We start from the raw sequence: 23,757 nt of genomic DNA, 5'->3' as shown, positions 1-23,757 counted from the left end.
TTCAAACCCTTAAGATAGATGCCTGGGCTCTTAAACGTATGTGCTGGATTAATTTTTTTATTGAAAAATTACTTCTCTTTTCATTGAATAATTCCATGATATTCCACAGATTCCCTCATTGAATTCTCTGCTACTGTTTGGGCAGGAAGGCACTGGTGCAAGAGCTCTGTTTCTACGGCAACTGTATTACCCCCTTCTATCATTTTTTGAGGTGGGGGGAAGAGTTCCCCTCCGGAGACACTTGCCAGTGTAAATCGAGGCTGTCAGACATAGATCTCTACTAATCAGATGATGATCAAATCTGAACAGATTTTGCTTGACTTTTCTTGTTGTAGTTGCCATGGAAATGGGGAGAAATTACAAGCTGGATAATGATGTCACATGTGTCCTTTTTATTCTTTGGCAGGTAGAGCAAAGACCTAGAATTATAAAGGTGTGAAGGTCTTCTCTCTCCCGATTCGTCTTCCTCTTCATTCAACTCTCATGGTTTTCGAGTTCAATGGGGTCTCTCCGTGCATGTGTGTGTATCTATATTTATATCTAGCTGTAATCTATATCTACTTCTTATTTATACCTATATGAGTATATCTCTCTATATTTATAATTATATCAATGAATCTTGGCTACAAAAATACCATAGAAACCTACGATACTTTGTGTGTTGACGTGCTTTGAAAATCAGACCCTACATCTTCATCTCACGTTCTTTCTCTATATCTATCTATATTACACATATATTTAGCTGAAATAAAAAGGTTTGTTCCTCACGTTTTTTGGGCTTAAATGGTTTGTTGTGGCCATAGTCTTTCTACATCTATCACATGTAAAGTTGGAACATGGTTAAAAGCTGTTACTGGAAATATTTTCTGCCAACTGAAAAGAATAGTTTGACTTCTTTAATGCCTTGTGTTTTGAGTGGGATGTTTGTGTTTCAACTGATGCAAGTGGGGGTGGAGTGGAATCAATTTAACAAAAAAAAAAAAAAAAAAAATCACTTTCATTCTCTCGTGAAAATCATTCAAGTCTAAAAGAGAAATGGAAGAGAAGGCAAGGGAGACTTCTTTCGCTTTACACACCTATGGCCAAATTTTGGAAGGGACAGATGCAAAATTCATAATGCGTTAATTCGTGTATTTTAATTCCTCATGTTGATAATGTCTGACCATTTACCTTCTTGAACAGCCAGATTTTGGCCAAAAGCAGAGCACGACTTAATATTGTTCCTAATTCTAAATATTGTGCAGGAAATTTGGGCATCCACCTGCAATGTAATTGAATAATTGGCTTCTTATCTAGCAATTAGCATTAATTTTCTTTTAACTTTAAGTGTGTAAATTTGGGCATTGGATCTGTGCCTAAAATGTAGGAATGGTGCCAAAAGGGAAATAGAAGGGTCATGCATGCATTGGGATGTTCCTCAAATTTACATGCGTAATTATAGAATGGACGCACCTAAGGTGTACTTGCAATTCTATAATCTATACTTAAGAAGACACCTCTATAACTGGGCGATTCCAATTAGGTGCCCAGAGGGCATGTGGTAGGAGCCTACTTTTCCTTCATAGAATAATAGTTATGCCAGTAATACTGGTATTTCTAACATTTAGCTGCTGGCGCTTAACCAGCCTTACAGCTAGTGTAAGTGTGAGCATTTAAGTGTGGCAGGAATATAGACATGATGTCGAACAAAGATTCATCTCCATTCTCTCCCCATCCCTGCAGTGGAGTGCATGTTTCATTCCCATCCCCTCACCGTCCACAGTCTTAATTTTCTGCATCTCTCTGCTCAAAGCAGAAAGATTATTTTATGCAATTTTATGTGCCAAGACATTGCATATAAACATTTTATGCCTATGCTGGGAGTTCTGCATTGTACACAGAAAGCCAAACATTGACTCAATTCCAGTGATATTTTAGTCCTAATTACTTATGTGCAAAACATATCAAGAGCGGCCCTCAGAATATGTGCGTATTTTTTCCAGTGTAAAAGCAAACCAGTAGTACATGGCTTAGTGCTTTTCTAAGCGTGAAGCCAAACCAAACAGCACAAACAGACAATGTTCATTTCCAAGCAACAAAACAATGCCAGCAAATAAAGAAAGCAAAGTTCTATCCAGGAAGGCCCTCAGAATATCGCATGCAAATAACTTAAGTGCTTTTCTCTCAGTTATTTCTAGGAACCTTGAAACCTATACAGGTAATCCTTAACATTAACCTATAGCACATGGCTTATTGCCTTTTCAGTAAGGAAACAAACAAGACATGTGTCAATCTAAGACATCCAGGTTTTCTTTTCATCAAAAGCAATGGAAGTAAAACCTGGATGTCTCAACCTGTTGTCCTTTTTCTAGAGAAGGGGTAGGCAATTCCGGTCCTCGAGCTACAGGCAGGTCAGGTTTTCAGGATATCCTCCTTCAGATGCAAATCTATCATAGGCATATTTTTTGTGGATATCCTGAAAACCTGACCTGCCTGTGGCTCTCGAGGACCAGAATTGCCTACCCCTGTTCTAGAGCAATATGGTAACCCTAGGGTAGTGGTTTCTGCTAATTTTATATATGGGCCATTTTGGATCCAACAGGGCTGAAGGAGCACTAACAAATATCTTCCTACTTGGGCCATGATAGGAATGAATGTTGAGAAACATAATTGATATCTGAACACCTCACCGCGGTCATTCCTACTATTATTACTACTACAGTATTTAACATTTATATAGTGTTAAAAGTCATAGACAGTGCTGTGCATTTGACATGCAATTGACAGTCTCTGCTGTGAAGAGCTTACAATCTAGTTTGGGCAGACAGTACCTTGTAGAGAGATTGATTGGACACATACACAGAACACAGATAAACCCTGTGCAAAAACAGGCCAACTACTAACAGTCCTAATATGCACAAATGAAACCCTAAGATGCCAGACTCTGCATGTACTACAACACTAGAGAAATAAAGAGAAATGTATTTCTTCCTGAACAATGTAAAATGTAGACAGCAGATGTAAATTCTGAAAACTGACACATTTCAATCACTAAAATGAAAATAAAATCCTTTTTCCTAGTTTCAAGTTTCAAGTTTATTTTTAACTTGTTGAATCGCTTAATTTAAATTGCTAAACAACCTTTTGTTGTGTGGTGATTTTATTTTTCTAATCATCCTTCCCAGGCTCTGTTTGCACATCCTTCTGTGTGTGCTCTTAACTGTGTTTCCAGGACCTTCTTATCCATTTGCTATTTTCTCTCCTTTACTTTCTGCCCTACATCCATCTTTATCTAAAAACACAGAGGATTTAAGTCCAAACAAATTGCTCGGGGTAGGGTAGAAGAAACACAAAATCCCTTCCCTGTCAATAGAATCTTATATCATCAAACTTGAAAATGCTGCTCAACTAAAAAACTAGTTGAACAGTATTTTCAAGTCTGATGATATAAGATTCTTTTGACGGGGAAGGGATTTTGTGTTTGCTCTACATCCGTCTTTGGCTTTAAGTCCAGCCACTGCTCCCTCTATATTCCCTCCCTGCCTGACATCTCCATGTCCCACTTCACCACCCCAGCATTTTTTCTCTTCCCTCCTGCCCCCTCCCTAGTGGTCCAGCATTTCTCCCTTTTTTCCCTCCCACCCATTATCCAGCATCTCTCCCTCTTTAGCTCCTTCCCACCCCCAATGATCTGGTATCTCTTCCCTCCTTCCATTCCTCCCCATGGTCCAGTGACTCTCTCCTCCCATGGTCTGGTTACTTCAACTTCCTGTTTGCATGTAACTAAGATTGCTATAGTGAGATTCTGGAGCCGGCTAGCTGGCCAACAGTGCTGTGCTTTATAAGCTAGCACTGCAGGCAGCCTGTGAAGATAGGAAGGATGGTTCCCGGCCTGCAGGAGGGGAAAGGAGAGGAGCTGCACCTCAGGAGAACCAATTGAGTAGTCAACTTGCTTCTCCCCATTAATGCAGTAATCCCAGGCAAATGTTTGACACAATTTGCCCCCATGATTTCCCATGGTAATTACTGCAGTAATGGTTTCCATGTCACTCTCCAATGCGGAACTTCCAGTACTCTGTAAGTTACAAATATCAGCAAGTGTCCCACCAATACCCTCTATCCATGCTCCACCCCTTTACAAAAGCATGTTATGTGCATGAGTGCTGTTCTTAATGCACAAACGTATGTATATGCTATGATCCAGAAAATTTATGCCTGTAATGTGTGTATGTATACATGATCACATACATTATACTAGGGCCAAAAATAGAGAAGCTTTTGAGAGTTAACCTCTCTTCAACACCAGTTCAGTGAAGAAACAATTCAATTACACTAAGATTAAATAAAGTCTGTGCACTTGGATGGGTAGAAATAAGGGTCAGTGAGACCTTTTTATTGGTCCCTGATAATGTAACTTTATCTTTGACAATCTTTTGAGAGTTGGCCTCTCTTCAAAAGGTCAACGAAAGTACACAATGCTTGGTTTAACCCTTTATTTGTCATTGTTGCTCAAAAGCAACATGTCTTCTATGGCTCTTATGGGAGATCTGCATCTCCAAATGCCTGTTACTTGGCACTGTTATTCTCGTTCAGCATCAAGTTAAGTAAACATAGAAACATGACAGCAGATGAAGGCCAAATGGCCCATCTAGTCTGCCCATCCAAATTAACCATTATCTCTCTCTTTCCGAGAGATCCCACTGCCTATCCCAGGCCATCTTGAATTCAGACACATTCTCTGTCTCCACCACCTCTTCTGGAAGACAGGGCCGGATTAACCAATAGGCCCAGTAGGCACGTGCCTAGGGCCCGAAATAGTCAGGAGGGCCTGCTGAAGGACAACTTACCATGCCATTATTTTTCATATGGCAACGAGCCCCCCCCCTCTTCCCTCCCTGCACGGCAATGGGCCCCCACCTGACAACGCCACCCCCCCCAGCATCGATGGATGGCAATACAGCCAACATAGCTCCAAGAAGGTCCCGCGATGACTGCGTCTGCAGAGCCATCCCCCTCCAATGTCACTTACTTCTTCCGGCAGGCGCAGTCATCACGGGACCATCTTGGAGCTACATTGGCTGCATTGCCGTCCATTGTTGTCGGGTGGGGGCCCATTGCTGTGGGGGGGGCGGTGTTGTCATCAGGTGGGGGCCCCGTTGCCGTATGAAAAAAATGATTGCATTGGCTGCGTTGCCGTTGATGCCGGCGGTTGGCTGCATTGGTTTCTGTGGATTCAGGGGAGGGGGGCGGTGTTGTTGTCATCGTCGATGCCGGGTAGGGGCCCATTGCCGTAGGGGGGTGCGTGTTGCCATTGCTGTGTGGAAAGGGTGGTGTAGGGAGAGAAAGGGGGCATATGCTGATGGAATTGGTGTGCAGGGAAAAGGGGGGAAACAAGGAGGAAGGATACTGGATGGATTTAGGCTGGAGGGAAAGAAAAGGGGCAGATGCTGATGGAAGTGGGGGGAAGAGAGAGGAGAGAGTGAAATGCCAGACCATGGGGGTGTGGGTGTGGAAGAGGGAAGGGAAGAAGAGGAGAGAGATGCCAGATCATTGGAGGAGGAAATGGAAGAAGATGGATGCCAGACCAATGGGGGTGAAGGGAAAGATGGAAGGGGGAGGCATACAGTTTCTGGAAGTGGCATAGGACAGGGTAGTTGGGAAGATAAAAGGAGAGATGATGGACCCTGGGGTGGTGGGGAAGGAGGGAGAGATGCTGGATGAAAGGAAGGTTGAGAAAAGGACAGATGGTGGATCTGGGTATGGTGGGGTCCATTGCCGAAGCTGCGGATATGGACATGAAAAAAAGGAAAGATGCCAGACCTCTGAGGGAGGGAAGGGAAACGGAAGGGGAGGACAGAGATGGAAGATAGATGGTTAGCATGGAGAAAGAAGAAAACGACAAATGGGCAGAACACCCTAGCAAGCGAGTTATCAAAAGACATCCAGAGCCTGGGACCAACAAAAGGTAGAAAAAATAATTATATTTTCTGTTTTGTGAGTACAATATTTAATTTGTTTACACCACAGAGCTGGTGTGGGGTTGGAGATGTTGTAACCCTATATTTCTTCTAAGACTAAGTCATAGTCACTTGGGGGATCCTTTTATTAAGGTGCACATATAGCGTGCGCAAAATCGGTTAGCATACCTTAATAAAAAGACCCCTAATTAAAAATTAATTAAAAATTTGACCCGCAACTTAGCCTTTTTTTCAGATTTCGGCCCCTTATGTGATTGAGTTTGACACCCCTGATGTAGAGTGAGGCAGTTAGGCAATGTAAATTTCGTTGTTAATATAGACTTATATTTCGGATAGTATTACTGCTTTAGAATATATTTGAACGCTTTTATATACGTATTGAAAGGGTTCAGAGTTAATGTCATGGGTAAGTAGGTGGGAAGGGAAGGGAAGGAAGAGGGATTTGTTCAGAGTTGTTTGGGGGTTGCATAGAAGAAAACTGTGCACTGGTAAGCTAATCTTTGTTTGTTTTGAATTTTAAAAAAAGAAATATAAGTGGAAATAAAACAGAGAAATGGGGGCGGGGTGTGGGCGGGGCAGGCCCAGGGGGGCCCAGTGTACTTGTGTGCCTAGGGGCCCTCGAAGAATTAATCCTGCCCTGCTGGGAGACTATTCCATGCATCTACCACCCTTTCTGTAAAAAGTATTTCCTTAAATTACTCCGGAGTCTATCACCTCTTAACTCCATCCTAAGCCCTCATATTGCAGAGTTTCCTTTCAAATTCAAGAGACTTGACTTATGTGCATTTATATTACGTAGGTATTTAAATGTCTCTTATCATATTTATTTATTTTTAACATTTCTATAGTGTTTTATTCCAAAACAGTTTACAATAAGTTACATACATAAAATATTGAAACAGGTCAGAACAAATAAAAGCAAAAGCAGAAAGATTCAATCCTTACAATAGATCAAATGCTCAAAGAAATGCATCAACAAATAATTGCATTTTCAGCAGTTCCCTGAATGAACTCCTATCACCACATTTCCGAATTTGGCCAACAAGACCATTCCACAGTTTTACTCCTGCACATGAAAAGGTCATGGCATTCGTTTCCACATATTTGGGATTGGCCTTTGTTTTCAACAGTGCTGAATTTTCAGAATGCTTTTCCTCCAAAGTCTACAGATTGAGATTTTTAAGTCTGTCCCCATACGCCTTATCATGAAGACCACACACCATTTTAGTAGCCTTCCTCTGGACCGACTCAATACTTTTGATATCTTTTTGAAGGTGCAGCCTCCAGAATTATACACAATATTCTAAATGAGGTCTCACCAGAGTCTTATACAGAGACTTCAATACCTCCCTTTTCCAACTGGCCATACCTCTCCCTATACAATCTAGCATCCTTCTAGCTTCCGCTGTCAGCTTTTCAACCTGTTTGGCCACCTTAAGATCATAAAATACAATCACACCCAAGTCACGCTCTTCCCTCATGCACATAAGTTCTTCACCCCCTAAACTGTACCGTTCCCTTGGGTTTTTGCAGCCCAAATGTATGACCTTGCTTTTCTTAGCATGAAATTTTAGCTACCAAATTTCAGACCATTCTTCAAGCTTCGCCAGGACTTTCTTCATGTTATTCACACCATCCGGGGTGTCTACTCTATTGCAGATTTTGGTATCGTCTGCAGAGAGGCAAATCTTACCCGACAGCCCTGCAGCAATATTGTTTATAAAAATGTTAAAAAAGAGCAGGCCCAAGAACAGAACCTTGAGGCACACCACTTGTAACATCGCTTTCCTCAGAGCGATCTCCATTGATCACTACCCTGTGTTGCCTTCCACTCAACCAGTTCTTGACTCATCCTGTCACTTTGGGACCCATCCCAAGGGCACACAGTTTATTTATTAGATGTCTGTGTGGAACCCTGTCAAAGGCTTTGCTAAATCTAAATACACCACATCTAGCACTCAACCTCTATCCAATTCTCTGGTCACCTACTCAAAGAAATTGATCAGATTTGTCTGACAAGATCTATCTCTAGTGAATCGATGTTGCCTCCAGTCCTGTAATCCACAGGTTTCCAGAAACTTCACCATTCTTTGTTTTAAAAGCATTTTCATTAATTTGCTTATCACAGAAGTCAAACTTACTGGTCTATAATTCCCTACTTCTTCCTTACTTCCACTTTTGTGGAGAGGGACCACATCCGCCCTTCTCCAGGCCTCTGCTACCACTCCCAACTCTAGAGACACATTGAAAAGGTCAGTCAGCGGAGCCACCAGAACTTCCCTAAATTCCTTCAGGACCCTCGGATGTATACCATCCGGCCCCATCATTTTATCTACCTTTATTTTAGCTAGCTCCTCACGAACACAACCCTCTGAAAATCGATCAGGGTCTATTACTCGTCCATCCCTATTCACATTTGTATTCTGCGGTCCCGCTCCCAGCACTTCAGCCGTGAACACAGAAGAGAAATATTTGTTGAGCAATTCAGCCCTTTCTTTATCAGCTTCTACATATTCCTCCCCTTCACCTTTGAGTCTCATAATGCCACTTTTGCACTCTTGCAATCACTAATATAACTAAAAAATGTCTTGTCTCCCCATTTTACCATGTCAGCTATTTTTTTCTTCCATTTGCATCTTTGCTTTCCTGACTACATGACCAGCCTCTCTTAACTTTTCCAGATATTTTTGCCCTTCCTCTTTCTGCGATCTTTTGTCATTTATGAAAGCTAACCTCTTATTCCTTTCCTTCTCAGCTACCACTTTTGAGAACCAAAGAGGCCTTTCCTCTTACTTTTACTTACTTGCCTCACAAAAAGGTTTGTCGCCCTTACAATCGCTCCTTTCAGTTTTGCCCACCGCATTTCCACTCCTTCCAGACGTTTCCACGTAAAGCAGCCATTTCACCATCTGCCAATTAAAGGGTTAAACCTAGTTTAACTGCGTTGTTTCTTTGATGACCCGCTGCAAAGAAGCTAACTCTCAAATGCTTGTCAAACATATATTAAGTTAGACCAACAACTAGTTATATGCAGAAGTATAAATGTGTATCTTTTTCTGCATCTCAAATTATGTTATGGTTTGGTTGTGAACTGTATAAGCAATTTTGCTAGAAGAGAATTTTACTCTTTACTTCTATTGGCTGGTTAATTAGGCTATTTGTTAATCAGCATGATCATTACAAAAGAAAACCCATAACCCCTGAATCAGAGCCCTCTTCCTTCCAAGACCAGCCTCCCAACAGATGTTAAATTCTGTCATCCATGCAGAAACCCATATCCTAATATTCGGCCTGCCAAGATTCCTACCCCTGTCCCCACCCCCCTTTATTACCATCTGAAACCTCTCATTCCATATAGGAAAGGAGTAATCTCTAGTCGTTCCTCTCCCACCAGTGCTATCTTATGCATCGTATGCCCTGACTTTAAAAAAAAAAAAAAGCAAAAGCATCCCTGAATTCCAAAAGCCCCCATGCTTGTTGATCTTCCCTCTCCTGGCATAATCTCCCAGTGGATATTAAATGATCAGTCCCAATCCTATTTCTAAAATCTCATCTGCCATTCAGTATGTCCCAAACAGGGTTTCCTATAACACCTCTCCATCCTCCTTACTCTGAGAGGGCGATGCAATAAGCCTCACTGCAGCTCTACCAATCCTATCTCCCCTCAGCCGTCTCTTTTCCAAGCTGAAGAGCCCTAACCGTTTTAGTCTTTCCTCATACGAGAGGAGTTCCAGCCCCTTTACCATCTTGGTCGCTCTTCTTTGAACCTTTTCTAGTGCTGCTATATCTTTCTTGAGATAAGGAGACCAGAATTGAACGCAATACTCCAGGTGAGGTTGCACCACGAAGTGATACAAAGGCATTATAATATCTAGTGGATATTTCACTCCCATCTGTACAGGCCTCCAACCCACTTCTCATAATGCACACACTCAGCTTGTCCACTTTATGAGATATCCACAATGAATATGCATTAAAGAAATTTGCATGTAAAATTTCCCCATTCATATTCATTGAGTACGTGCTAAAAAAACAGACTGGCTGAATGTGTCCTGAGGAATCATGTGAGATTCACTAAATCAGATAATCTTATGGACAAAATTCATTTTACTATAGAGAGAGCATTTCTGTCCTTACAGGGTCAAAAAACAATCCCTATTTCCTCCTGTACTGCTGGCACCGTCGGATGTATATGCCCAGAAGAAAAAGACCTCCTCCTCTCCAAAAGCCCTATCCATATCCCCAAGCAAAGTCATAGATTTAGCCTAGTTATCTCTTTAAAACCACCCCGCCCTATCCAATATAGCTCGAAAAGGCATTCATAAGCTGAATTCTCCCCGTCCCTTAGTCTAGACGGGAGTGATCCCTAGTCACTCCTGCCCCACTGCTACTATCAGCTGTATCACATAAGCTGTGCCATGCCAACTGCCCTCCAAATCTTCCTTACATTCATGTTCACGATGCCCCGTACATGACAAAGCTTCCCTCTAGCTTTTGCTCAAAGATGTCAGCTAAGTAAGGTGTTTCCTTACTGACACCCATCCCCCACTTCCCATCTACATAGACATGATAGACAATATTCACATATCTATCTACTTACTATGCTGGAATGTAACTTTTGGAGCAACTACTGAAAAGTTGTGACCTAAAGTTAAAAAAAAAAAAAATCAAAAATATTTCAAACTCCATTAGCATTATCCCATATTATCTTTATCTTTATTTATATCCCGCCTTTCCCAAGGTGGGTTATGACATGCACAGATATAATCAAAACACGTACATAACAATAATCACAAAAATTTCCATACATACGCAATAATGCAAGCAAACAGCATAAAACTTAAAAAACAGACGACCAGCGCCTACGTACAAATCAAAAAATGGTTCATCTCCTATTTTTCATCACACAAAAGAGAAGTGTTTTAAACAACTTGTCTATCGATGTATATATTGAGGAAGACTATCCCATTCTTGGGAAATACAAGAAAACATGCTGACTCTAGACACTTTCAGCCTCAGTTGTTTCACAGTCGGAATACATAAATCAGCATGATTCGCAGAACGCAACGCACGTTGTGATTCATATGGTAGAAAACAATCCTCTAGATATTTTGGTGCCCGATTATGTCTACAAAGGTACACCATCACCAAGAGTTTATAATCCATACTTACATTCCTGTTTTTCTTTTTTCTCTTGGTCCTATCTCCAGCCCTATATAAAAAAAATCAATCCTGTCCATAGGGTTGCTTGATCTATATCCACATGGTAACAGGGTTTCAACATAGGGTGGTGCTACACATTTGTAGGAGAATGAGCTGGGTCACATCGAGGGGACAAATTATTTTGACATCTCAAGGCAAACATGAGCAATTGTTCATCTGATCACCCCTCCCCCCTTGACAATTAGAGTACCCAGCCAGGACAAAGCTCCAGTTGTCATTCTTTCAGCCTCTGTTTTGGGACAGGCTTTTGACTGAGAGCTAAGGGCACAGTATGAATTTGACAGCATAAGCAAGATGGAGGATTCCTGAAGGATTTGACAATAGCTAAAGGAAGGGGAAGACAGTGAGAAGCCAATTTGGGTGGGCTGGACTTTCAGCAAGAGTATAAGGTTAACCAGTGGTTCCCAAACCTGTCCTGGGGGACCCCCAGCCAGTCAGGTTTTCAAGATATCCCTAATGAATATGCATGAGAGAGATTTGCATATAATGGAAGTGACAGGTATGAAAATCTCTCTCTGGTCTGGTTTTCAGGAAATCCCTAATGAATATTCATCTGGTGTATATTTATCTCATGCATATTCACTGAGAATCAAAGGGGTAGGGAACTCCGGTCCTTGAGAGCTGTATTCCAGTCGGGTTTTCAGGATTTCCCCAATGACTATGCATGAGATCTATTTGCATGCAATGCTTTCAATGCATAGTCATTGGGGAAATCCTGAAAACCCGACTGGAATACGGCTCTCGAGGACCGGAGTTCCCTACCCCTTTGATTCTCAGTGAATATGCATGAGATAAATATACACCAGATGAATATTCATTAGGGATTTCCTGAAAACCAGACCAATGAGTTATGCCTCCAGGACGGAGTTGGGAACCACTGAATTAAATTTTGTTGTTTGGGGTATTAAATCATATAGGGGATCTTTGAGTAGACCCTTTTCTTTGTGTTCTTTGATACATCTGAGGGTGATCCTAGAATAGGGATCAGATCCTGAGAGGTTTCAAAGTCAAGGGGAACCTGGAGGACCTGGAGGAGGGCGGGGCATTTGGGATCTCTGGGGGGGGAGGGGGAGGAGCCACTTTTGTGGGTTGATTCAGTCACAGCCCGATTTGCCCCCGTGATGTTCACTATTAGGAAAGATGGTTTTTAATGGTCTCTAATTGCTGAGGATTCTTTTGTACCAGTTGGATTGTATTTACTAGAACTGGGAAATTGGGTTATCCAAAAGCTGTCTGACTTACTCTTAATGAGGACTGCATCGTTTCACTCCACACCCATAAAAAAGCCTGGTTGGATGTCAAAGTTAATTCGTTTCAATGATGATTGGATAAAGGAAGAAATTTCCCCTGGCCATGCCTAGTGGTTGGAGGGGTGGAGAGTATTAGGCCAGGCAGAGGGAGGGCTGGAAGGCAAGGGGGAGGGAAACGAGCTCCAGACAAGTGCAGCAAAAAAAAAAAAAAAGAAAGAACGAGCAATCTTGGAAAGGGCAGAAGCAGAAAGCAAAGGCTCAGCACCCACCAGGTAAGTGGCAACAGCTGCAGCTCTTAGAGACCCGACAAGCCATTTCTTGAGCCTGACTTTAAAATTAGTCTAAGCTTAATTCGCAGGCTTTACTTGGCTTCGGGTCAAACTGAGCAGGTGACCTTGCAATGAATTCTTTAAGGTTGTGATTTAAATGGTTAGGTTTATTAGTTGGGGCACCGTTCCAGAAAAGAGGGTGCGATACAGTCTAGGTCAAACTCTTCTCTTCCCGGAATTCAGAAATCATAACGAAGAAAGTTTGAATGCACGTGTTTGGGATTAAGGTGGGGGTCTTGGGTTTTAATTTGTAAAGCTCGTTTGGAAGACTGCAATGCCAAGGTGGGAAAAGAATCCAACATTTGGGCTGCTCTTTATCATTACGAAGCTGCTTTTGTGTTGAGGTAGTTCTTGGAAAGTTAGACCCTGTCCAGACGTCGGACTAAAAGCTGACTTGAATCGACTCTGAGCGAAGGACGATGTCCTTTCTATTGCTATTGGAAGGCAAAACTTCCCCAAATTCAGCAGTGAAGGAAATAGTTTGTGCAAAAATGTCCTTTTTAGATACCACTTCTATCCTAAGTGGTTTTACATTCAGGTTTCCCTATCTGTCCCGGTGGGCTCAAACTCTAGCTAGTGTACCTGGGGTAATGGGGGAGGGGGTTAAGTGACTTGCCCAGGGTCACAAGGAGCAGGAACGCTTTTTAAAGTGGGGATAAGAATTATGCCCAATATTTTATTTTCTTCTTACGGATACAGTAGGTAACCCTTGTCACCACCATGACCTTTTACCAGAGGTTAACGAGCCTGAACCGCAGTTCCCAAAGTAGGAGCCCTTAACTGAATGGTGTGTTAAGAGTAGAGCATGCTACGGTAGCCCCCTCCCCCAACCTTTTGTAAGTCTTGCCTTAATTGAGGAAAGTGTTTTCGTTAGACCCCTGGAATTAGTCTTCATAAGTAAACTTTTACTGCTGAGCAAACGGAGAAAAACCCCCTCTACAAAAGGTGGGAAGAAATAGTTCAAAGTTTGAAAACAGATGAAACCAGGGTCCCACTTTGTAGAACCTGGCTTTGACTAAGAACAGAACATCAAAAAAAGCAAGGTCCAGCAACCCCAGTCTCTAGATCTCAAAAAGGGATGAGGTCTCTCAAGTCCCTGCTGCGTTGGTTGCCTCGATAAAAGCTCTACATGAAAAGACAGCTTTCTAGGACTTCTTTCCCATCTCCATTCTCTCCTTGTCCCTTTTATTCTACTCCTGATCTTGGAAACTTCTATCACGTTCCCTCTTCCTATCGCTCCAACTTGAAGAGCCTATAGCTTATAAATATAGATCTATAGATTGTAAGATTTGTGTAACCCTGGTCTAATTTATACAGCTAACTAAAATGTGACTATATCACAACCTAAAAGCGCTCTTTTAACCAGCTCTGGGTCTGGACCCTTAGAAAGTCCTGGCATTAAGCCTCTGTAGAATGGAAATGATTTACAATGTTCCAAGATTAGTTGTTGTGACTTCTTGAGAACAGTCATCAAAGTCCAAGAAAAATGATGGGATGACGCCCGTCCTTCTGCCCATGGTCTGTTTTAGACCTTGTAGCTGGCAGAGCTTAGTTTGTTGAAATTTCTTTAATCAGAAGTCGAAGAAACTCTTTTTTTTTTTTGGGGGGGGGGAGGGGAGGGCTGTTTCTTTGGTGCAACATCTGATTTTAAAAAACAAAACAAAACCCAAACAACCCATGCTAAAAATCTTTTGAAATAATGAATTACCAGCTGTGCAAAGGTTTGCATCTGCCAAGCTCAGCGCAACCCCAGCTAGCAGTCACCTTCCCATTAAATAGGGACCGAACTACCGTTTGGACGTCCCCAGGGCATATGAAAACATTATTTGTTGGAACGGCTCTAGCTAAAGCCGCAAAATTGAGACAAGTGTCTCTCTTTAATTCCTAACTTTCTGCAGAACGGACCGCGTCTTATATCGGGGAAGGGTTTCTTCCGTTCCTCCAAAATGCATTTGGCTTATTTAACACATGATGCGCCAACTCGCTTTCCTTTTGCAGTCCTTTCAAGACCAAATAGGAGCTCTGGTCGGATTGTAGCTTTCCAAAGTTGCTGCATGAAGTATGTACAAGATCTAGACAAACCCGTAAAAACCTGCAAGGATTCGGATGTAAATGATGATCTCTTATCTTATTAGGAAGAGATTGTAAAAATGTTAGGTTGTCATAGTGCTTTAACTGCTTTTTTGGGTTGTTTATAAATAGCCTCTTTGTATAGTGACAAGCTCCGATTAGGATAACTAGTTCCTATATCTGTGTTTTTTGAGCAGAAGGAAATGATTAGCTAAGAAGGTGACACACCAGACGGGTGTCGAGATCTGTCAATATTTGCTCAGAGGAAACTCGTATATCTTATAAAGCAGTGTAGTTTGCCCACAACTATGGACGGTTTTCCGACGTGTTGAACCAACTGCCAGCAAGCGGCGGGGTCACAGAGTAGCAGATAGTGGAAACTGCCCAAAGTGCAGAGAAAGTGAAAATGACCGAGGTCCGGGGGCTGGATTCTCGTCCCAAATAGTAGCTAGTGGTCTAGGGTAGGTGATGGTGCCGCACGAACGGATAGATGCAAAGAACGTAATAAATAGATTAGAAGATGGGGCTGGGAAACGGGGGAGATGCGATCGTCCCTAGCAGGGGACTTAAGACGGCGCAAAGACGCCAAGAGGGGCGGGCACTGGGAGCTGTCCAAGGTGCTGAGCTGACGAACGGCAGGTACAAGAAACGGTGGTGGAGCCAGAAGAAGCGGACGACTGTGCATTGCGCTGTTCGAGGTGCTGAACGGAGCATAGGACGCGGACGGGACCAGCTGGTTGCTGTCCAAAGTGCTACAAATAACTGCAGAGGTCAATGTGGAATGCGCAGCTGAAGAAACGAAATTGCCTGTGGCTGCCCTCTCCTTAGCCAGTAAGAGATCCTACTTATATTGCGATTTTCTTCCATCTGTTAGACCTAGACGCAGAAAAGCGATATTTTACAAAAGCTTAGCTTATTACCCTGAACCCTCTCCCCACACACACAAAGTCCCGTTCGCCTGGAATAATTTTGCCGTGTTAAGAATAACCCGTACTTCTAATAATAGAACAGATTTATTTAGAAGACACAGCGGGGCAAATTGTGAGGATGTGTATCAACTGCAGAAACCAACTTTGAGTATCGGGGTCTTTGGAAAGATGTTTTTGCATCCAAAGAAAAGCTACGGGAAGCATTTCAAAACCTTTTGTAAATAAATGATGTGGCATAGCATTGGGGGGAAGGGAGGTAGTCAAATGCCAACATTTAAGAATTTATTGTCTAATGCTTTTTTTCTGCCTACACAGAAAAGATACCAATTGGTCCTGAAATATGCATCCCATAGAGATAGTGAGAACAAGACTGTTTCTGAAATTTATTAGAGATGACAAGGGAAGCTAGTTTGTGATGCAATTATACCTTAATCGTGAGATCAAGTTGTATGCCATCTTACTTCTCTATATGATGGTTATAGTAGAGAATGTCAGGTATTTGAATTATACAGGTGTAAGGAGAAATAATGTCTTTACCCTTCCTTCACAACTACCTATTCATAGCACAATTTTTCTGGAAAGTTCTTGCAAAATATTGATACGAGTTATTTAATATAATTGTTTCATACAATATGTTAAGTCATGAAAATATGGCAGATATAATATTAAACTTTCTTTAATGGTGAAAAAAATATGTGGGAGCCAAATAGTTTTCAATAGCAAAGTTTCTGAAGTAAGGGTATCATGACATGAGATCGGACTAGGTAGATACAAGACAACATTTACAGAAAGGGTGGTGAATGCATGGAACGAGCTTGGACAATGGTTGCAACACAGTATCGGAATTTGAAATAAATAAGATGTAGAAAGGGCAAAGAGGATTTTAATAGTGCAGAAGTGTCAGAAAAGGTGATGATCAGGTGGAATCAGGGGCAATAGACTAGGTGATATGATTAGTTTTTATCTATATAAATAAAAGGCGTATATGGATAGGGGATTTGGTATACTGCCTTTCTATGCTTCAATCAAAGTGGTTTACGTATTCTATACATGTCCTTATTTTGTAGCTGGGGCAATGGAGGGCTAAGTGACTTGCCGGGATTTGAACCCAGATTCCCTGCTTCTCAAGTCACTGCTCCAAGCATTAGGCTAGTTATCTTCCTTGAATTTCATCTCTGATTTCAATTATGACATGTGATACACTTTTTCTTAAGTAGAACTTGATTGCACATATTGGAGGGAAGTTGAACCTTTGTTACTTTCTCAAAGGAAGTAAAACTTTGTTCAGTCCATACTTGTTACATGAAAACGGAGTGATCATGACATTGTAATAATTACCAAAAATCTCCCTTGACCGATTTTCAATATCTCTGAAGATTACATATAATGCAAGTTCAAATGCAATGAAGTCTCTAAATGGATCTTCATATAAACACATTTATACCGCTTATATTTTTTTTGGGGGGTGGGGTGGAGGGGGTTTCAATCATGGATTTGAACAATTATAATTGTTAGTCCAAAACTTATGAAATTCTGTATCAAATATATGTTTGATTTATATGAAAAAAATTATGATGTGCATACTTTTTTGGACCAGTGATTATAACTGTTCAAGCTTAGCATTGAAAAATAAGTATATACCATATAGGTTTGTAACATTTCCAACAGTAGCCAACCCATATCCCAAGTAGTAAAACAGATTTTATGCTGCTTATCCTAGGAATAAGCAGTGGATTTCCCCAAGCCATCTCAAAAATGACCTATGGATTTTAATTTCTTTAAAATTTAATCTTTGGAAATATTGAAAATCTGTTACGGGGGGTAAATGGTAATGAATATTTTGGTTTATGACTTTTCCTGGAGGACTTTATTGTTTTACCAATGTAATAATCATAAGCATGAGAAGACGCTCCCAACATTTACTGTGTGATTCCTAAGCAAAGACAACCATAAGAACATAAGTCTAGCCTTACTAAGTCAGACTGATGATCCATTTAGCCCAGCATCCTGTCTTCCCGATGGCCAACCAGATTACAAGTACCTGGCAAAAACCCAAATAGTAGTAGTATTCCATGCTACTGATCCAGGGCAAGCAGTGGCTTCCTCTAGGTCAGTCAAAATAGCAGACTATGGACCTTTCCTCCAGGAACCTGTCCAAACTATTTTATGGTATGTTCCTTGAGCTGATCTGTTTGGGATCGGAAGATTGTCTGGAGAGATTAATATTCTTATGTCAGTTTATCATGTCATATGGTGGTTTTTAATTTTTGTAAAATGATTGTAATGTCATTTTTGTAGATTTATGATGTGTTGATGTACTTTGCCTTGTAAAACCCTTGTCTAAGCTTGGTAAGGGCACTCACTTCATAAAGACAATATTATCATGACATGAGAATGTTCTGATGGTTGTGGCTGGCCTCATTCTCTCCCTGACTTTGATGTTGCTCTCTTCCTTTTCTATCCATGTCATTATGAGCTCTCTTCCCTCATCTTAGAACCCTTGCAGACCTCTATTCGTTATTCATGGTTGAGCTGTTCCATAGATCAGTGAATTTATATTGACCATTAAGGATGAGTCCGATATCTAATATCTCAGTAATCTGAGAACAAAGTATTAAAATCGATAACTGTTTATGGTTTTATTTGCTTTGTGACTCTACGGCCCTTATTTTAGAAGTTCTATTTGTGATTTGGACCTCTTAAATCTACCATTTAGATGTCCATATTGCATGGACATCCAATTCTGGATTTTATAAAGCTGGGATATGGCAAGAGTTTGGTTTTGGCATGTTTTCGGTGGGACTATAGAGAGGCTAAAATATAGACTAGAGAATGACACAGTGAAAGAATTCATCCTTGTCCCCATGGATAACCGCTGGCAACCATTCTTTAAGGAGAGAGGAAAGAAGCAAAGTATGAATGGGCAGAGCCACTGACCCTCAAGCCTTGCATTGAAGAATGCTGGTGTAGAAGGACTGAGGTTGCGATAGACAATAAAGAATGACATGGGATAGTTTCCTGCTGTTTTCCGTGGGGACAGGAATGATGATGAAGTGTGTCAGTGTCATTCTCTAATATGGATATTCAACTCTGACTTCAAAAGAACAAGAGATGGATGTTGTTTACCGTAAATCTGGTACTTGGCACTTCCAGGCTACAGATTAAATACCTGTCTACTTCTTGAATACCCCAGTGGTTGCTGTTCCCCTCACTCCCCCAAATGTGGAACCAGCGATGGATACCAGGTTCTCTGATGGCTTCAGGAGCTATGGATATCCACGATACTAAAATAATTTGGTAAGGGGAATAGGAATGAACTTGTATACTGCATTTTTGTTGCTCTGGCATTCAAAGTGGTGGGCACTGGAGGATTAGGTGACTTGCCCATGGAGCAGCACTGGGATTTGATCTTGAAACCTCCAGGTGCAGAGGCAAAAGCTCTGCCAGTGAGCCACACCTTCTTAATAGATTGTTGTGTCACATTCAGGAGTACCCTAATAGTTAATGCAGTGGACTGAGCACCAAGAGATCCAAATTCAAATCCCACTTCAATTGTTTTCTTTTTAAACTGTGAGCCCTTCAGGGATTTAAAAAAAAAAAAAAATACTTACTGGAATGTGTTTTTTTTGTTGTTTTAACCCTGCAAGCCTGAAGGCTTTTGAAGCAGCATTCATTCAGGTACAATAGGATTTTTTTTTTAATGTGCTAGGAGGGCTCATAATCTTAAAAACAATCGCATATAGTTGCAGAAGTATTTGAAACATTGAAACATGATGGCAGATAAAGGCCAAATGGCCCATCCAGTCTGCCCATCCGCAGTAACCATTATCTCTTTCTCTCTCCAAGAGATCTCACGTGCCTATCCCAGGCCCTCTTGAATTTAGACACAGTCTCTCTCTCCACTACTTCCTCCAGGAGACTGTTCCACGCATCTACCACCCGTTCTGTAAAAAAGTATTTTCTTAGATTACTCCGGAGCCTATCAGCTCTTAACTTCATCCTATGCCCTCTCATTCCAGATCTTCCTTTCAAATGAAAGCGATAATAATAATAATAACTTTATTCTTCTATACCGCCACAATCTTGCAACTTCTAGGCGGTTTACAAGCAAGAGTGCTGGACATTCAGCGAAATACAATATGCAAATATTCAGAGGAAATAAAGAGAGCAGCGACCTCAAGAAGGCAGTAGTATAGAAATACAATTTGCTGAGCAAAAATATAAGATGTACATTTTTGTAGGTAATGTCTGACAGGACCTGTTTGGAATAAATAGCAACATAAAATTACGATAAAATGAAGATAACAGAATATATATATCACAGTGCTGTAAATTCAGGGGGTGAAGGAGGGGGGGAGAGAGGGGAGAGCGGGTCAATTGTTTAGGTATTTTTTAGGCGACTCAAGTGCATTTATGCCACGTTGATATTTAAATGTCTCTATCGTATCTCCTCTCTCCCGTCTTTCCTCCAAAGTGTGGAAGAGCATGTGGTGCAGTGGTTAGAGCTACAGACTCAGCACCCTGAGATTCTGGGCTCAAATCCCATGCTGCTCCTTGGGACTCTGGGCAAGTCACTTTATCCTCCATTGCCCCAGGTACATTAGATAGACTGTGAACCCATCAGGGCACATAAGGAAAATGCTTGAAATACCTGTATGTAAACTGCTTTGAGTGCAGTTGTAAAACTACAAAAAGGCAGTATAGAAGTCCCAATTCCTTCCTTCTATATTGAGATCTTTAACTCTGTCCCCATATGCCTTATCACGAAGACCACACACCATTTTAATAGCCTTCCTCTGGACCGACTCCATCCTGTTTATATCTTTTTGAAGTTGTGACCTCCAGAATTGTACACAATATTCTAAATGAGGTCTCACCAGAGTCTTATACAGGGGCATCAATACCTCTTTTTCCTACTCTTCCTATGCACCCTAGCATCCTTCTAGCTTTCGCCATCACCTTTTCAACCTGTTTGACCACCTTCAGATTATCACATACAATCACACCCAAATCCCGCTCTTCTGCCATGTACATAAGTCCTTCACCCCCTGGAATCCCTGGTGTCCAGCCCACTGCTGTAACCAATAGGCTACCTCTCTGTTCTTCAAGAATGCCTATATGGCTATATTATAACAGAAAAAAGCCCATGTCCTTTGCGCTGCCCATTCCTGATTTGGATGTTTGTAAAATGGATGTTCTTCATGTACATTACCAGTACATAAGCACAAACAAAAGGTTGACCCTTGATACTCCACAGATTCAGAAGTCTAACGAAAACAAAAACACTGTGGAGAAGGTGATGTTCAAGATGAAAGTAGAGTCAGATAATCGACACGACAAGATATCTAGGACCCAAGTTGTTGGGGACTATGGACCCAACTTGGTTCATGTTTCGACAAAATTGTCTTCTTCAGAGGTCCCTGAAGGTCCTAATGCAAAAAACATGTGGATCAAATACTAAAACCAATCCTGGATGAAAGCTCTGTGCGGCTGAAGTCCTCAATAGCGGGAGTAAAGGTTTGGAGAATTTTTTTCTACCACTATGGTGATTCCTGATTGCAGGATGATGTTTGTTGGAGCCGTCTGTAGTAGAGTATGAAACCAGAGAATTTTGCTTTTAGACTCAAAAATGTCAGAACCCCCTTTCACCCTGTATGGTTTCTGCCTAAAAATCACATTGTGTGGCAGCTACCTGTGTGAGGAGGAATTTCATGGGGAAGCCCCGCCCCTTCATAACTAGGCAAATCTTGGGGGCTTGCAGTGAACTGAGCCTTGCAAATTAAGGTTTGCTTAAAACTTCTTGGCCATTTCCATGGCAGAAGCAAGACTTAAGTTATAACTCTTAGTTCCTGCCTTCATCTGTACGCATTAAGCCACGCCTTATTTCTGGATTTCATTCTGAATACAGAAATCTGGGGCAGATAGCGCCTCTTTCGCCAGATAGTTCCTCCAAATACTAAATACAATACTCCAAGTGTGGCCACATCAATGACCTGTAAAGGGGCATCAACACATCCTTTCTGCTGATGGTTACTCCTCTCTCTATATAGCCCAGCATCCTTATGGCTACAGTCACCAGCTTGTCGCACTATTTTGTCACCTTTAGGTCCTCTGACATTATCACCCCAAGCTCCCTCTCCCCTTATATGCATATCAGGAGTGGGGAATAAACTCACTTGGTTGTGTTAGTGGGCGCACTGCTTAGGGGAGAGAAGACAAACCTTGAAAACCACCTTTCCTGCAACAAGCTCCAAAAATAGCTCTTGAGGTCATTTTCTGGGGTTTAAAATGTTGCCCCTCTGCCATTTCCAGGACAAACAGCTGCGATTTCTGACCCTAGCCTTCCGTAGACGCTTTCTGCCAGACTCTGCTCACACTATGAGTCCATATTGATCCGTCGTAATGGAGTTCTGAGGCAATAGTGCCCTTTTTCAAGGAAAGCTGCATCTCTGTGGAATTTAATATTTCACAAGTATGTTCAGAAAAATCTACTTTTTCCTTTCCTGACCATCCTACTCCTCCCCCCTCCTTCAACAATTAAAACTGTTGAGCCATTTCATTGGAACTAATTATAAACAGGATCTCAGCAGTTCCCCTGGGGCAAGCTATGTTTGGCAGTGTCATCATTTATCTGGCATAAAATCTGATTGGTTTGTGAAATGCAAATGAGATTGGTTTTCACATAGTTAATATAAACCAATCTGACCCAGAGGCCTAAGGTCCAGAAGGTAGTTTATGAGACATTTCGTGTTGTAATTGCTCCTAGAGTTTCAGGTAAATGACACATTTACTGGTGAATTCTGTATTCATGAATATTAACTGTTCACTTTTGGGACCGTTCTCCTCTTTCAGAACTGCACCCAGGGCTCAAGATATAGGCGCACATAAAAATAACTCCTATGGTTTCCTTTTTCCTCACTGCTGCACCCTGATCTGAGGGGGGTCATTGTATTGTTCACAATCGCTCCAAGGTCCTTTACTCTTAGCATGCAGTCTTCAACAGGGTGACCCGTCAAATGCATGTATGACATTTGCCCCGACAATTCCACTCCCATGCCTTCAGTTTTGGGGGGGAACCCCGCTACTACTACACTTAAGATTCCTCCCTTTACAATTCTGTTCCCTTTCCGATAATTCCGCTACATTTGCAATTGTGCCCCGACAATTCTGCTCCCTTTCAACCATGCGCACATTTGACGGGGCGCTATTGGCAGTGGCCCACGTTAAATTTCATCTGTCATCAGGTGCCCAGTTCTCCAGACTCGCAAGGTTTTTCTGCAATTCATCACAGACGCTTTCTGTATCTGAGAATATGATCACCCCCACTCGCTGATCTCGTTTCCATTTCATTAATTGAAGCTACACTGGCTCCAATTCAGACAGCATAAGCCCTTGGCTGGTTACATGACTAAACTTGTTCCTTATGTTCAGATAAAGTTAGGAATCTAAGGGGGGTAGTTATGAAACTGTGTTGGGGTACTATCCCACTTATTTGCCCTGTTAAAGGGCTCTAAAGCTGGTTGTGGAGCCCCCAATGCAGCAATAATTGTTACCCTGCGTTACATAGCAATGAGATTTTTTTTTTTTTTTAAACCATGCAAATGTATGTAAAGCAGCTCCTTAATATTTAAATAATCTAATCCATCTACTGCCCTTCTGCAGAAACATGTAATGCAAAATGACTGCTCAGGTTCTCCAGGTACAGGTGAGAGCAGGGACGGCTGCTGCTCAAACCACATGGAATAAGGTAGGACCGGGAGGGAACTCTGGGAGGGAGTCCTGACTAAGGCAACCTCTCGGTTTGGTGGAAGGGGTGCTTCTATAGGGGGGCCCTTTGGGTTACGGAGGATCTGGTTAAGGAGGCAGAAGGAGGCATTGATTTTGGGAGGGAGCCGAATAGGGTCTTTCAGTCTACAGCGGGAAACACTCTACCCACCATTAACACGAAAGGGTATTGGCCCTTTAACATGTGATACTGCTTGTGAGGTGGTTCAGTCTT

General features: G+C 41.8%; 1 protein-coding gene across 4 annotated transcripts in view; it reads left to right on the top strand.

Moving 5' to 3' along the window:
- NOS1 (nitric oxide synthase 1) overlaps positions 1-23,757 on the top strand; it is a 412,853-nt gene that overhangs the window by 99,930 nt on the left and 289,166 nt on the right. Inside the window, exon 1 of one of the 4 annotated variants that reach the window (XM_033956099.1) lies at positions 12,492-12,702. The exons of 2 other annotated variants lie outside the window; for them this stretch is intronic. The gene's annotated coding sequence lies outside the window, so the exon portion shown is untranslated. Of the gene's footprint in view, positions 1-12,491; positions 12,703-12,824; positions 12,845-23,757 lie in introns of those variants that run through there. One more of the 4 variants, XM_033956100.1, reaches the window with a different exon arrangement.

Source organism: Geotrypetes seraphini, chromosome 8 (assembly GCF_902459505.1).
Source record: "Geotrypetes seraphini chromosome 8, aGeoSer1.1, whole genome shotgun sequence".
Classification (NCBI taxonomy): domain Eukaryota; kingdom Metazoa; phylum Chordata; class Amphibia; order Gymnophiona; family Dermophiidae; genus Geotrypetes; species Geotrypetes seraphini.
Note: the sequence above shows the minus strand (reverse complement) of the source record. Positions and strands in the feature narration are given on the sequence as shown.